At 42.2% G+C, this 12,788-nt stretch overlaps 1 long non-coding RNA gene across 1 annotated transcript; it reads left to right on the top strand.

Moving 5' to 3' along the window:
• The first annotated feature begins 6,690 nt into the window (after nucleotides 1-6,690).
• LOC138971686 (uncharacterized) lies at nucleotides 6,691-10,490 on the top strand. The gene is made up of 3 exons (XR_011457342.1): nucleotides 6,691-6,790; nucleotides 7,077-7,202; nucleotides 10,338-10,490. It is a non-coding gene; the product is annotated as an uncharacterized lncRNA (long non-coding RNA).
• The last annotated feature ends 2,298 nt before the right edge of the window (nucleotides 10,491-12,788 follow it).

The raw sequence follows: 12,788 nt of genomic DNA, 5'->3' as shown, positions 1-12,788 counted from the left end.
TGTATTGGAATCGTCTTCAAATAGCACAAAGTACGAATGCGTGTGATATTGGACCTATGTGAACCATAAGATGAATTGAATTTGCATAAAACAGTTTTGTGTCCGTTCGTACTGATTTTGACGGGAAAATGTGTCAGTTCGCACCACTTTCATCAAATTGTTTCCGTTCGTACGCTTTTCAGTAATGTGTTCGGTGACGGAGCTTTCTGGGTGTTTTGGTAAGAACGAAGATTGATTTCTGTAGTTTTGCTTGCTTTGCAGCACGGCAACTAAGACTGAACTAAGTAACATGTACATTTGTATTTACTCCTATCATGCCATTTGCTTCACCTGTGATAATCATGAGCAGAATTTAGATAAATCAAGAAAAAACATTATCCAGGCTCTATCAGTCCTTTTTACATTTAGTCAAGTTTTGACTAAAGGTGTGAACATGAATGGGGAATCGAAACGAGGGTCGTGGTGTGTGTGTGTGTGTGTGTGTGTGTGTGTGTCTGTGTGTGTCTGTCTGTGTATGTGTAGAGCGATTCAGAGAAACCTACTGGACCGATCTTCATGAAACTTTACATGAGGGGTTCTGAGTATGATGTCCCCAGCATTTTTATTCTCATTTTTTTTAAATAAATGTCTTTAATGACGTCATATCCGACTTTTTGTAAAAGTTGAGGCCGCACTGTCACACCCTCATTTTTTTTATCAAATTGATTTTAAAACTTTAGCCAGGCAACCTTCGACGAAGCCCGTACTATGGGATTGCATGAAAGCGAGCTTTTTCCTTGTCACGGCGATTGACGAAGCTGTATTGCCTTGTTTCATTTCGTGAGTTTGACAGCTTGACTAAATGTAGTAATTTCGCCTTACGCGACTTGTTTTTAGATTACTTTCAGATGGCTGTGCATCTTTCCGTTCTTGAGGAGGCAGTAATCAACGCCAGTACACTGGACATCAGTGGCAACGTTGAAGTCAGTGCAGAGCCAACGGCGCTTGCCACCAGCACACCACTAAAAAAAGAAGGACCATGTGTGCGATCAGTGCGGAGCAATCTTTGCAACCAAGCGAAACGTTAATATACATGCAGAAAACGAACATGCAGCAGACCCAGGCTGGGCCTACACATGTGACACCTGCAAAAAGGGCTTTCGAATCAAAGGGGATTATCATGCCCACATCAGCCGCCATGAGGGTGTCAAACTCTACACATGCGCCTATTGTGATAAAGAATACCAGTTCAAACAAAGCCTCAATCGGCATGTCGCCAGCTGCTCACCGCAAGCCGTCCCGGAGACGTATAGCTGCAAGCAGTGTGGCCAGGTTTTTCGGAAGAAAGATTCGCTTCTTAAGCACACTAAGTATAAGCACTCACACAAACGCATATACAAACAAACAAATAAGCAAACAAACTAACGAACGAACAAACAAAAAGTTATGCAAACAGGTAACCCTACCTTTCGTATTCCCTCACTAAAACAAGTGTTAGTTTTGTTTTGTTAAATTGCTATTCGTAATATACATTTAAAAGTGTGTTGACCTATCACCTGATTATAACAATTTTAGCACACAGTCATCATCTGCTTGGCACATCTGAAATTTCAAGAAATAAAGAGTACATATTTTGAACAGGTTTCACACAAGTTCAGATCTTTGAAATGACATTGTGTGAGGAAACTGGACGAAGACACACTTATCAAAATGTTTGCTCTTCAGTAAGATTTTAAACAGGGATGGTATATTGCACCAGAAAAGCCACAGTCGCGTGTTGTTGCACTCATGAACAACATGCATTATGGGTTATACATAAGTCGAATTAGGGGTTCTAAAATGCTAATTGCACAAGCTTTCTACCAAAAATCTCAAACGTCATGAAAAGCGTACGAACGGAAACAATTTGATGAAAGTGGTACGAACGGACACATTTTCCCGTCAAAATCAGTACGAACGGACACAAAACTGATTTATGCAAATTCAATTCATCTTATGGTTCACATAGGTCCAATATCACGCGCATTCGTACTTTGTGCTATTTGAAGACGATTCGAATAAACAGAACTTGTAGTGGGGGCCTGTTTCACTCTGATCTAACGAATGTGTATGAACGGAAACGCTTTTCGTACGAAGGGAAACATGCACTTTTGTACGAACGGAAACATGGGGTATGAACGGAATCTGCATGTTTTCAAAAGACAAGTGATGGTACAAAAGCCATGGGTTTCTATAAACTTCTGTTCAAGCGAAATGTCGTAACAGGCAATGGTTTTGGTGATCATGTGCAAATCAGGGGTCAGATTCGATAACAGAGCGAGAAAAACAAGAAAATGTTAAAAAATCAGGCAATTTTGCCACGTTCGGCCCGCGTGTGTTATTATTAGGATTCACTAGCACCTTGGTACTTATCGTACACATAGCCCAACCATTTCGCTACCTTATTCTTTCAATATCACACAAGCGCGCTGCCCACACGACTCACCACAACGTTTTTCCCGAAGCAAGTGACGAAAATGAGGCTGTATGAACGGACACATCCTGCGGATGAACGGAAACATCCGGTGGATGAACGGAATCAGTTGACACACCGTGAGAAAATCATCAAGCATGTGAACTAAGTTAATGCTTAGTTTTAGCGATCCAGTCAATGGCCGTACTGAAAGACTCAAAAATCTGACAGGAGGACGAGCACCCCATTTGTACCGCCAGGTCAACATAGAAGAGACCGTTCCATGAAAATACGAACAAATGTGACCCTCCACCACGAAATGAGTCGCATGTCACCTCGCGCGGTTCTGCGCTAGGCTTAATACAAGTCCGGGGAGTGCCTTGTAACAGTGTGAGGGTCACCTTAGTCACAGGCTTATAACTCAAACAGTTTTCGCTCTTTTCTAAAACGGTTTTCACCACTGGATAGAGCATAAAAAACTCTTTAGGAAAATGTAAAAATATGAAAATCATGCAAAGGTGACATGCGACTCATTTCGTGGTGGAGGGTCACAAATGGTAATCATCTGGGTGAAGGGGCAGAATCCGAAACGCCTTCTTTACATCTGTTTTTGCCATGAAGGCGCCCGCACAAAGCCCCCTCACCAATCTCATTGCATCTTCAATGGTATCGTATGAAACCCGTGTTCTTTCTGGATCGATCTGGTCATTTACTGACTTTCCCACTGGATGGGAGAGATGATGGATCATTCTAAACTCTCCTTTACTCTTCTTTTCCACTAACCCAATTGGAGAACAATGGAATTTTTTGAAAGGGGCCCCAGAACCCGACCAGTCTGTTTTTCTTTTTGAATGTGTTTCTCAACTAATTCTGGATACTGCATGGCTGATTTTAGATTGATGGGGACTTGATTATTTACCTCCCCATTGAAACCTACTTTGAAACCTTGTGAAAACCCTTCTACAATTTGTTTTGCTCCATCATATCTCTCCAGCCAGTGGGCCAATCGATCAATCTGAATCGGTGTGGGTACCGCCTTTTTTCTACCGTCGGTTGGACCTGCCCCTTCTTCCGGAGTCCCTGGGAAAGGGCATTTCTGGCTGCGAGTCCCCACTCGCTGCACATTGACTGGCGGGGTGATCTCCGATCTTACACCTGTAACACAGGTGCTTGTACCGGCACTGCGCCGCCAACTTGTTGCAGCTGTTCTTCAGATGGAATTCGTAACAGAACCCTTTTGGAGCTCTGTTTCTCCCTCCCCTCTGCCAAACAGCTGCCGGGCTGTCACCGCTGTGGTGAGGGGCAGCCATGGCGCCGTGCACAAATTTTAGACGCGCACTCGTGTAGAGCGCAGGACTGGCCACCCCCCACTGCTGCAGCCCTTGTTGCACCATGCGGCGAAATGCCCGATCGTACCCCCGCCAATCACCCCTCTCCAACATGAACTGCTGTACCTGCTGAAAATGCACAGCTAGCCCTTGCATTGCAGTCGGGAACCGCTGCGTGTAGATGGCGGCATAGATGTTCCATGCCGCCGTCCAACTCGACTCGCTGAGTACGGTTGCCTTGTTGGGGGCATCCCGTATTGAGAAACTTGGGCCATCTGCCGATTTTGAGATTGTTATGTCATAGGATCCATGGTCCTCCCCCTTTACCAGGGTTGCCAGGTCAATAGCCTCCTGTGGCCAGATTCGTGTTTTGAGTTTGTCATCAATGAATAAGTCCACTGGCACAAAGTGAGACTTAGCCTGTTATGCTGCGAGCCAGATTCGCAGAGGGGCCGTCTGGCGCGGCGTAGTAGTCTAAAGTGGATGCCGTAGCGGACCCCGGGGCAGGAGAAACGGTGTCTGGGCCCCGAGCTGCCGCCTCCCGCAGGCGCTGGTTGTCCTGTTTTAGGGAAGCGATGTCCTTTTGCGCCAGCTCAGCCATCCAACGCACCTCTGCGAGGACTGCCGCTAAGCCCGTCTCTGCCTCCCCTTGGTTGCTGGTGCTGGCCTGAACTGCTGCCGCTCTTGTCGCCTCCGTAACCCTGTGTACGGTGGCGCTGGGACGCCCAGTCACAGCTCTGGTCACCTCTGCGACCCATCTGGAGGCTGCTCTCTTCGGAGGCATAATCCTGTGTGATAAAAACCAGGACATATGAAACTTGCTCCCTCGGAGATATCATTTCGGGGAATGCCGTCCTGGAACCCACCTGCCTGAAAGCGATTAGAAATAGCGCAGGGTAACATGCTGAAATTACAAGCAGCATTTTAATATAAGCCAACAAAATTTTCTCTGGAATGCCACACCAATGACAAACGCCTATGGCCCAGAGTGCTTCCACCAAACACCGATGTTTGGGTTCTGTAAAGTGTTAATTGACCTGGTTGACAGCCAGTACATCCACAGGAATAATTCCTGATTCTCTGAAATGTCAAACCAACAAATCGAAAATATATGGCCCAAAGTACCTCCACCAAAACCCTAGTTTGGACTCTCTAAGGCGCCAACTCCCTTGCTCGATAATCAGTACCTCCACTGGCGACTTAGCACCTGATTCTCTGACTTATCAGCAAAACCGGACAAATCACCTGCTCGCTAATCAGTACCTCCACTGGCAATTTAATACCGAGTTTTTTGACTTAACGGCAGAACCGGACAAATCACCTGCTCGCTAATCAGTACCTCCACCGGCAATTTAATACCGGGTTCTCTGACTTAACCGCAGAACCGGAAAAATCACCTGCTCGCTATTCAGTACCTCCACCGGCAATTTAATACCGGGTTATCTGACTTAACCGCAAAACCGGACAAAAACCAGACAAATCACCTGCTCGCTAATCAGTACCTTCACCGGCAATTTAATACCGGGTTCTCTTTTTCTTGTATATCTGTCTCATAATTATGTGTGCGTCTGTCTGAAATAAAGACCATTTCGTCGACGTAGTTTACGAATATCTCGGGTTTTTTTAAACGGATAGTTCCCATTCTTATCTTTCTTGTTTTAGATTAGGTATTATTTCTCTTTTGAATCTCTTGGGTTTTTTGTTGTTGTTGTTGTTGTTGTTGTTGTTGTTGTTGTTGTTGTTGTTGTTGTTGTTGTTGTTGTTGTTGTTGTTGTTGTTGTTGTTGTTGTTCATTATTTTGTTCATTCGTTTATTTGTTTGTTTTTTTGTGAATCTGACAATAAAAATATGTCTTGCAAAGTATGGTGACATTTCACAAAGAAAATGTATAATTATTCTCTTCGATTTTTAAATCATGCGCAAACGTTTATATCGACTGTTCACACTAAATATGCAATTTTTCACAGGGACGATTTACACGCCGATTGTTTGCTTTTTACACACACACACACACACACACACACACACACACACACACACACGCACACACACACACACACACACACGCACACACACACTGCAAGTCTCTGTCTTTGTATGATGATTCATATCTATGTCTGACGGCATGTCTACCACAGTAACTAACTCTGTGTGTGTGTGTGTGTGTGTGTGTGTGTGTGTGTGTGTGTGTGTGTGTGTGTGTGTGTATGTGTGTGTGTGTGTGTGTGTGTGTGTGTGTTTTTTTGTGCGTGCTTGCGGGCGAGCATGCGTGCGTGCGTGTTTGTGTATGTATGTGTGCGAATGTGCGTGCGTGTGTGATTATGGGTGTGGCTGTGTGTGTCTGTGTGTTTTCTACAGCAAACAAGTTCACCTGTCCATCTGGTAGCGTAAAGTGCGCCGACGGCAACCTTAACTGTGTTCCGGTTTATTGCATCTGTGATGGTAACAAGGACTGTGCCGATGGTTCAGATGAGGAATCATGTGGTATGCCTGTATCTAACATCCCACATAAATCTCCATCTTTGTCTGATTCTCTGTCTCCGTCTATGATGATGTCTTTGTCTGTCTCTGTTTCTGTGTACCCATGTGTGGATCTGTGTGTGCGTGGGCGTGTGTGTGTGGTGTGCGTGCGTGCTTGCGTGCGTGTGCGTGCGTGTGTGTGCGTGCGTGTGTGTGCATGCGTGTGTTTGTGTGTGTGTGCGTTAGTGTGTGTGTGTGTGCGTTAGTGTGTGTGTGTGTGTACATGTGTGTGTGTACATGTGTGTGTGTGTGTGTGTGTGTGTGTGTGTGTGTGCGTTAGTGTGTGTGTGTGTGTGTGTGTGTGTGTGTGTGTGTGTGTGTGTGTGTGTGTGTGTGTGTGTGTGTTCAGTGAAAGGTCTCATTCGTTGTTGTTTTTCACTCACTGCAGAAGCGTACTGTCCACCTGGGTCCGTAAAGTGTGCCGACAATAGTACCTGTGTCGAGGAATCTAGACTCTGCGATGGATATGCAAGCTGTGCCGATGACTCCGATGAAGATACACAATTCTGCCGTGTGTTGTTGTTCTACCACAGCCCCCCTCCCCTTCAAACACATACTATTGTGTGTGTGTGTGTGTGTGTGTGTGTGTGTGTGTGTGTGTGTGTGTGTATGTGTGTGTGTATGTGTGTTTGTGTGTGTGTGTACAAGTGTGTGTGCGTGTTTGTGTGAGTGTACGTGTGTGTATGTGTGAGTGTGTGTGTCTTAGCGTGTGTGTATGTGTGTGTGTGTGTGTGTGTGTGTGTGTGTGTGTGATAATTGAGTGAATGGTCTCATTCATTTTTCCGTTCACTCTGCAGAAGAGTACACCTGTCTACCTGGTAGCAACAAGTGTACCGACAAAGTTACCTGTATCTCGGATTCGAGGCTCTGTAATGATGACAACGACTGTCCCGATGCCTCCGACGAAGATCCACAGTTCTGTGGTATGTCTATCGCTCTTGCACACACACGCACACACACATACCTATTTCTTGGATTTTGCTACCTAAGAAAAGGGGCATTACCACCCACCTAAGATTATTAATCAAAACAGTTTTTTGGAGAAATGCTCTGTTTTCTACAGTCATATGGGCGACAAAAACCCAGACTCATCAAATTTTAGTGAACTCACTCGACAGCACTACTATTCCAAATTTGGTTACCTAAAATTCAAACTTTAATCAATCGATTTGGCCAATTAACAAAAAGAAAAGATGGGCAAATGGGTCGCAAAATGTTTGTCAGAAGTCAGGAATATTGCCAATTTAAAGATTTGGTTTCATTACCACGGAATTTTGGTGGGGATTAAAAACCTTCTCTCCGGGTATACAGTCGTATTCTGGCCTTGCACTTAAAAAAAGCAAGAATGAAATTCGTTGGAAAAATTGTTGTAACTACTCTTCGGTAAAACATTGATGAAAGCTTCTTTGTCAAAACATTCTTTAGAACCTTTTCTAAGATCCCCAAAAAAGATTTCTGCCAAAACACGTAAAAAGTGCATTTTTGAACATATTTTTCTTTGTCTCTAAAATCGGTGGTAGTGAGTCTGGACGGTTGCCTAAGAAATACTGAAACAACTTTTTTATGTTTCATTTTCACCCAACCATTATGCCTTGGACGTTTAGAGATAACTATGATGAAGCGATCTCCATTGACTTTTTTTGTGATGGGAATCAATTTGTTCCTGTAATGCCACTGGTCGTTTTCATACGCAACCAAATCCAACCAACTTTACTACCACGAGTTCATGTTTTACAAAAACACGTTGAATGGCCACCAACTTCCACCCATGTTGTTTTTACTCTTATTCTAGTCTATTTTAGATTAAATATCAATCATCTTTTTTGATGATGTGCGTTTGGTTTTTTTACTGTGAAAATATTTTACGTCTCTAGGTAGCCGTTGTCATGGATTAGGGTTAGGGTTAGGGTTAGGGTGATTTTTTTTTTCAAATGTCATGTTTACGCAATGCACTTATCTATTACAATACCGGGCAGTAAAACTGCTGGCCGACAGGTGAGCAATATTTATGTCAGTTTTTTTCTGGTTTTTTTTCCATCTGTAGTCTTTGACCTCATACCAACTGCACACAATATCCATAGAGTACGGTTTTACCGACAGTTGCAATGTTAAACATAGACGTGAATGGCCCGGAAAATATTTAATTATGATTTTAGAAACAAATTTGTAAAAACGGGTTTTTTAAAGTAAAAAAGTAAAAAGCTGTAATTCAGCACAAATGAAACCATTAAGCTATTGTCGTCCTCCGCTGTGACCCGAAGACCAAGTCGGTTAGAAGTTACAATTTGTTCGGTCATTAAACCTTGTCTGCCGATTTGATATATCTTGGGGGGAGACTGACTTGTCTTGTGCAAAATGATGACTGTGACGGTTTCAGTTCTGCCCGGTATCATGTTGGAAAATATTTCTTCCCATGCACTCGTATGATTTCCAGTTAATCTGCAATTGTGCGAACAATTTGGCAGCAGGCACCTTTGAACTCTTCACTTGAACAAATTTATTGTTAAGTATTTAAACTTTTTTTTTAAAATTATGAATTTGATGCTTTTAAATCATATTTAGCGGTTCATTGTCAGTTTACAAAACATATCATATGACATTGAAATGAACTGATTAATTTTGACAACAAAAACGAAAAACACCACAATAACAACCATTAAAAACAAACAAACGAAGCACACACACACACACACAAACAGTGACTAATGACACTGACACACACCTACTGGCACTGACACTAGTCTTGTGGGGTGTTTCCGTATTTATTTTGTTCATTTTTCAATCAATCAATCAATCAATATGAGGCTTATGTCGCGCGTATTCCGTGGGTACAGTTCTAAACGCAGGGATTTATGTTTTTATTTTTTTTAATAAATTTTTTTTATGCAATTTATATCGCGCACATATTCAAGGCGCAGGGATTTATTTATGCCGTGTGAGATGGAATTTTTTTACACAATACATCACGCATTCACATCGGCCAGCAGATCGCGTGCAGCCATTTCGGCGCATATCCTACTTTTCACGGCCTATTATTCCAAGTCACACGGGTATTTTGGTGGACATTTTTATCTATGCCTATACAATTTTGCCAGGAAATACCCTTTTGTCAATCGTGGGATCTTTAACGTGCACACCCCAATGTAGTGTACACGAAGGGACCTCGGTTTTTCGTCTCATCCGAAAGACTAACACTTGAACCCACCACCTAGGTTAGGAAAAGGGGGGAGAAAATTGCTAACGCCCTGACCCAGAGTCGAACTCGCAACCTCTCGCTTCCGAGCGCAAGTGCGTTACCACTCGGCCACCCAATCCCTTGTCTTTATAAAAAAAAAAAAAATAGAGGATCTGTCAGTGTCATTGATCCTTACATCGAACGTTTGGTTTGGGGGCTTGATAGGTCTACTCAATTTCTGGTAAAGTTTTGAAAATAAATTCAGCAGGAGCTTTTACTTTACACTTTCTGTTCTCAATAGAAAAAAAAACCCACTAAAACATTAGTAACATTTCCACAAGTGCAAGTAACATTTCCACAAATGCGAGTAACAATCCACAATATTCTTTAGGTTACATTCCATTGTGGGTAACAATCCACAAATAAGGTAGCAATCCAGATCTGGAGTGAAGGAACCATCCACTGTGATAGGACACAATCCACCAGTTAAGTTGCCATCCACATGTGGATGGCCACCTAAATAGGCCTTAGGTCGCCAATCGTGTGGAAAGCAGAATGCACACACACACACACACACACACACACACACACACACAACACACACACACAACACACACACACAACACACACACACACACCTACACACATCTGCCAGTCTCTGTAGTATGATTTATATCGTGTGTGTGTGTGGGGGGGTGTCTGCCGACCTGTCTGCCTTTCTACTACAATAACTAACTATGTGTGTGTGTGTGTGCGTGTTTACGTGTGTGTGTGTGTGTGTGTGTGTGTGTGTGTGTGTGTGTGTGTGTGTGTGTGTGTGTGTGTGTGTGTGTGTGTGTGTGTGTGTGTGTGTGTGTGTGTGTGTGTGTTTCAATCATTGCAGAAGAGTTCACCTGTCTATCTGGTAGCATAAAGTGTGCCAACAAAGTGACCTGTATTCCGGACTCTTTTGTCTGCGATGAATACAACGACTGTGACGATGGTTCAGATGAGCAATCATGTGGTATATATGCCTTTATTTAACATCCCACAAACATCTGTCTGTGTCTGCTTCTTTGTCTCTGTATTTGCCGATGACCTGTTTGTCTGTCTCACTCTCATTCAGTTTTTAGTCTCTGTATGATGATTTATATACTGATATATATATATATATATGTTGTAGTCCAGGTAGAAAACTTCAGACCATATGGGTAAAAAATACATGTATGTAACAAATGGGCTGTGCCCTTTATCGTCCATGTGGTTTTAATATGAAATAAAATATTTATAAGAGGCTTTTTTTTGTTATTGTTGAATGATATTTGGTTCTCCAACTTTCTCGTCTTTTAGCATTCCCAAGTCTTTTTCGCACTTAAAAAAACAAAAATAACAAAAACAAAAACCCAAAACAACCAACTACCAACATAGAACGCAACACACAGACACACACACACACACACACACACACACACACACACACACACACACACATATATATATATATATATATATACACAGGCTCTGCGTGTAAAATAAAAACATTAAAAAACAAAAGCACGACTACTCTCTTCGTGCGAAAACGTGCATACAAATTCAAAACATAAACGAGTACTTACCAAGTCGAAGTTTGTGTAGAATTCCATGATGCAGTTTACAGGAACGGAGGGATGTGAGAGTGCGCATGCGCTAGGCTAGCCATATTTTACAGCATAGATCATCAAAGCGTAAACCACATACTCTTTGATGATCTACAAAGTTTTACAACAACAAAAGTTAAGTTGTAAACAGAGGGTGGATTTTATTGAGGGAGGGCACATATCCCTCCGTTCCTGTAAACTGCATCATGGAATTCTACACAAACTTCGACTTGGTAAGTACTCGTTTATGTTTTGAATTCCATTTCATGCAGTTTACCGAAACTACGGTTTATGTGAGACTTCAAAGTTGTTGTTGTCAAACTTCCATTTCAACATTCATTGATTCACTCACATTTTAGAAGATAAATGTTTCTTGTTCTGATCACTTTATTAATTCTAAAAGTAGCAGAGGTATGAGTATATTCAGAATACTCGAAACAATCTACTGCACATTTCAAATCAATGACACTTTCGTATCAAAAAACAAAACCATTAATGCTTTCTGCATCAAGAAAGTTTTCGTTTACAACCGTACACATTATTTCACCCTTTTTCTGTGACATTTGTGCATCAAATAATAAATTCATCAATGCTTTTTTGCATCAATAAAGTTTTCTTTCACAACAGTGCTTGTCTACACACTTTTCTTTCCATAGTAATTCAAGATTGTGTTCTTTTTCATCTGACTCTGCAAGGGTTTGTCATAGAATTGTTTGAATGTTTTTGCATTGGTCCAACCAGCTGCTTTGAGAATATCACCAAGAGGTACACCTGACCTCTTCATTGCTGATGACGCTGCACATCTGAAGCTGTGTGGTGTATAACTTGACAATCCAGCTCTCGCTAATACTGTCCGTAACCAGCGAGAAATTGTGTCCCTTGATGCTGGTTCATGAGGCGGTTTGTAACACAACAACAGTTTACCGCTCTGATCAACTCTCAGTTTCTTTGTGCGTTCAATGTATTCTTTCAAGCACTTGACTACACAAACTTGCTCATCCACAGTATATACTGGTAAATCTAAATTTTGCTGATGATAGCCAGGTCTTGTGTGTTTCAACTTTTCTGTCATGTAAATAACACATTTATTCTCTAAAAAACAAACAGATTCTAGGTTCATCAAATGAAGAGTTTGCACCCTTTGAGCAGATGCCAACAAAAGTAAAGCCGATACTTTCAGCGTTATGTCTTTCAATGAAAGCTGAGCATTGTCTGGAAGAGTCTTAAAGTATTTCAAAAGATCACCAACATCCCATATCTTGGAATGCCTTGGCATTGGTGTCCTGAGTTCAAAAACTCCCTTCAAAAATCTCACAACCAAAGGATGAGTACCAATTGTAGATTTATCTGACATCAAAATAACTGAAGAAAGTGCACTTCTGGCAGTATTAATTGCACTGTAACCTAATCCAGCTTCAAAGAGATCAGTGAGACAACTTAACACTAGATTTACAGAGGGACGCAAGGGATCACTTGACCGTTGAGCACAAAAGGATCGCCATCTCGCAAGATAACAGGCATATTGTTTCTTGGTTGTACTTCTCCGTGAAGCACAGATGATGCTTTGAGTCTGTCCATGAAGGCCTCGTGTCTCGAGAGATTGCCTGAAAAGGGGGTAAAAGGACGAATGAACAAATCTTGATAACAACAAAAACATAGGAAACTAGTTTATGAGTACGAGCAAAAAACCAAAAAACACACCGACACGAAAGCCATAG

The sequence above is a fragment of the Littorina saxatilis genome, linkage group LG7, assembly GCF_037325665.1.
Source record: "Littorina saxatilis isolate snail1 linkage group LG7, US_GU_Lsax_2.0, whole genome shotgun sequence".
Lineage (NCBI taxonomy): Eukaryota > Metazoa > Mollusca > Gastropoda > Littorinimorpha > Littorinidae > Littorina > Littorina saxatilis.
This window is presented reverse-complemented; position numbering and strand designations above follow the sequence as displayed.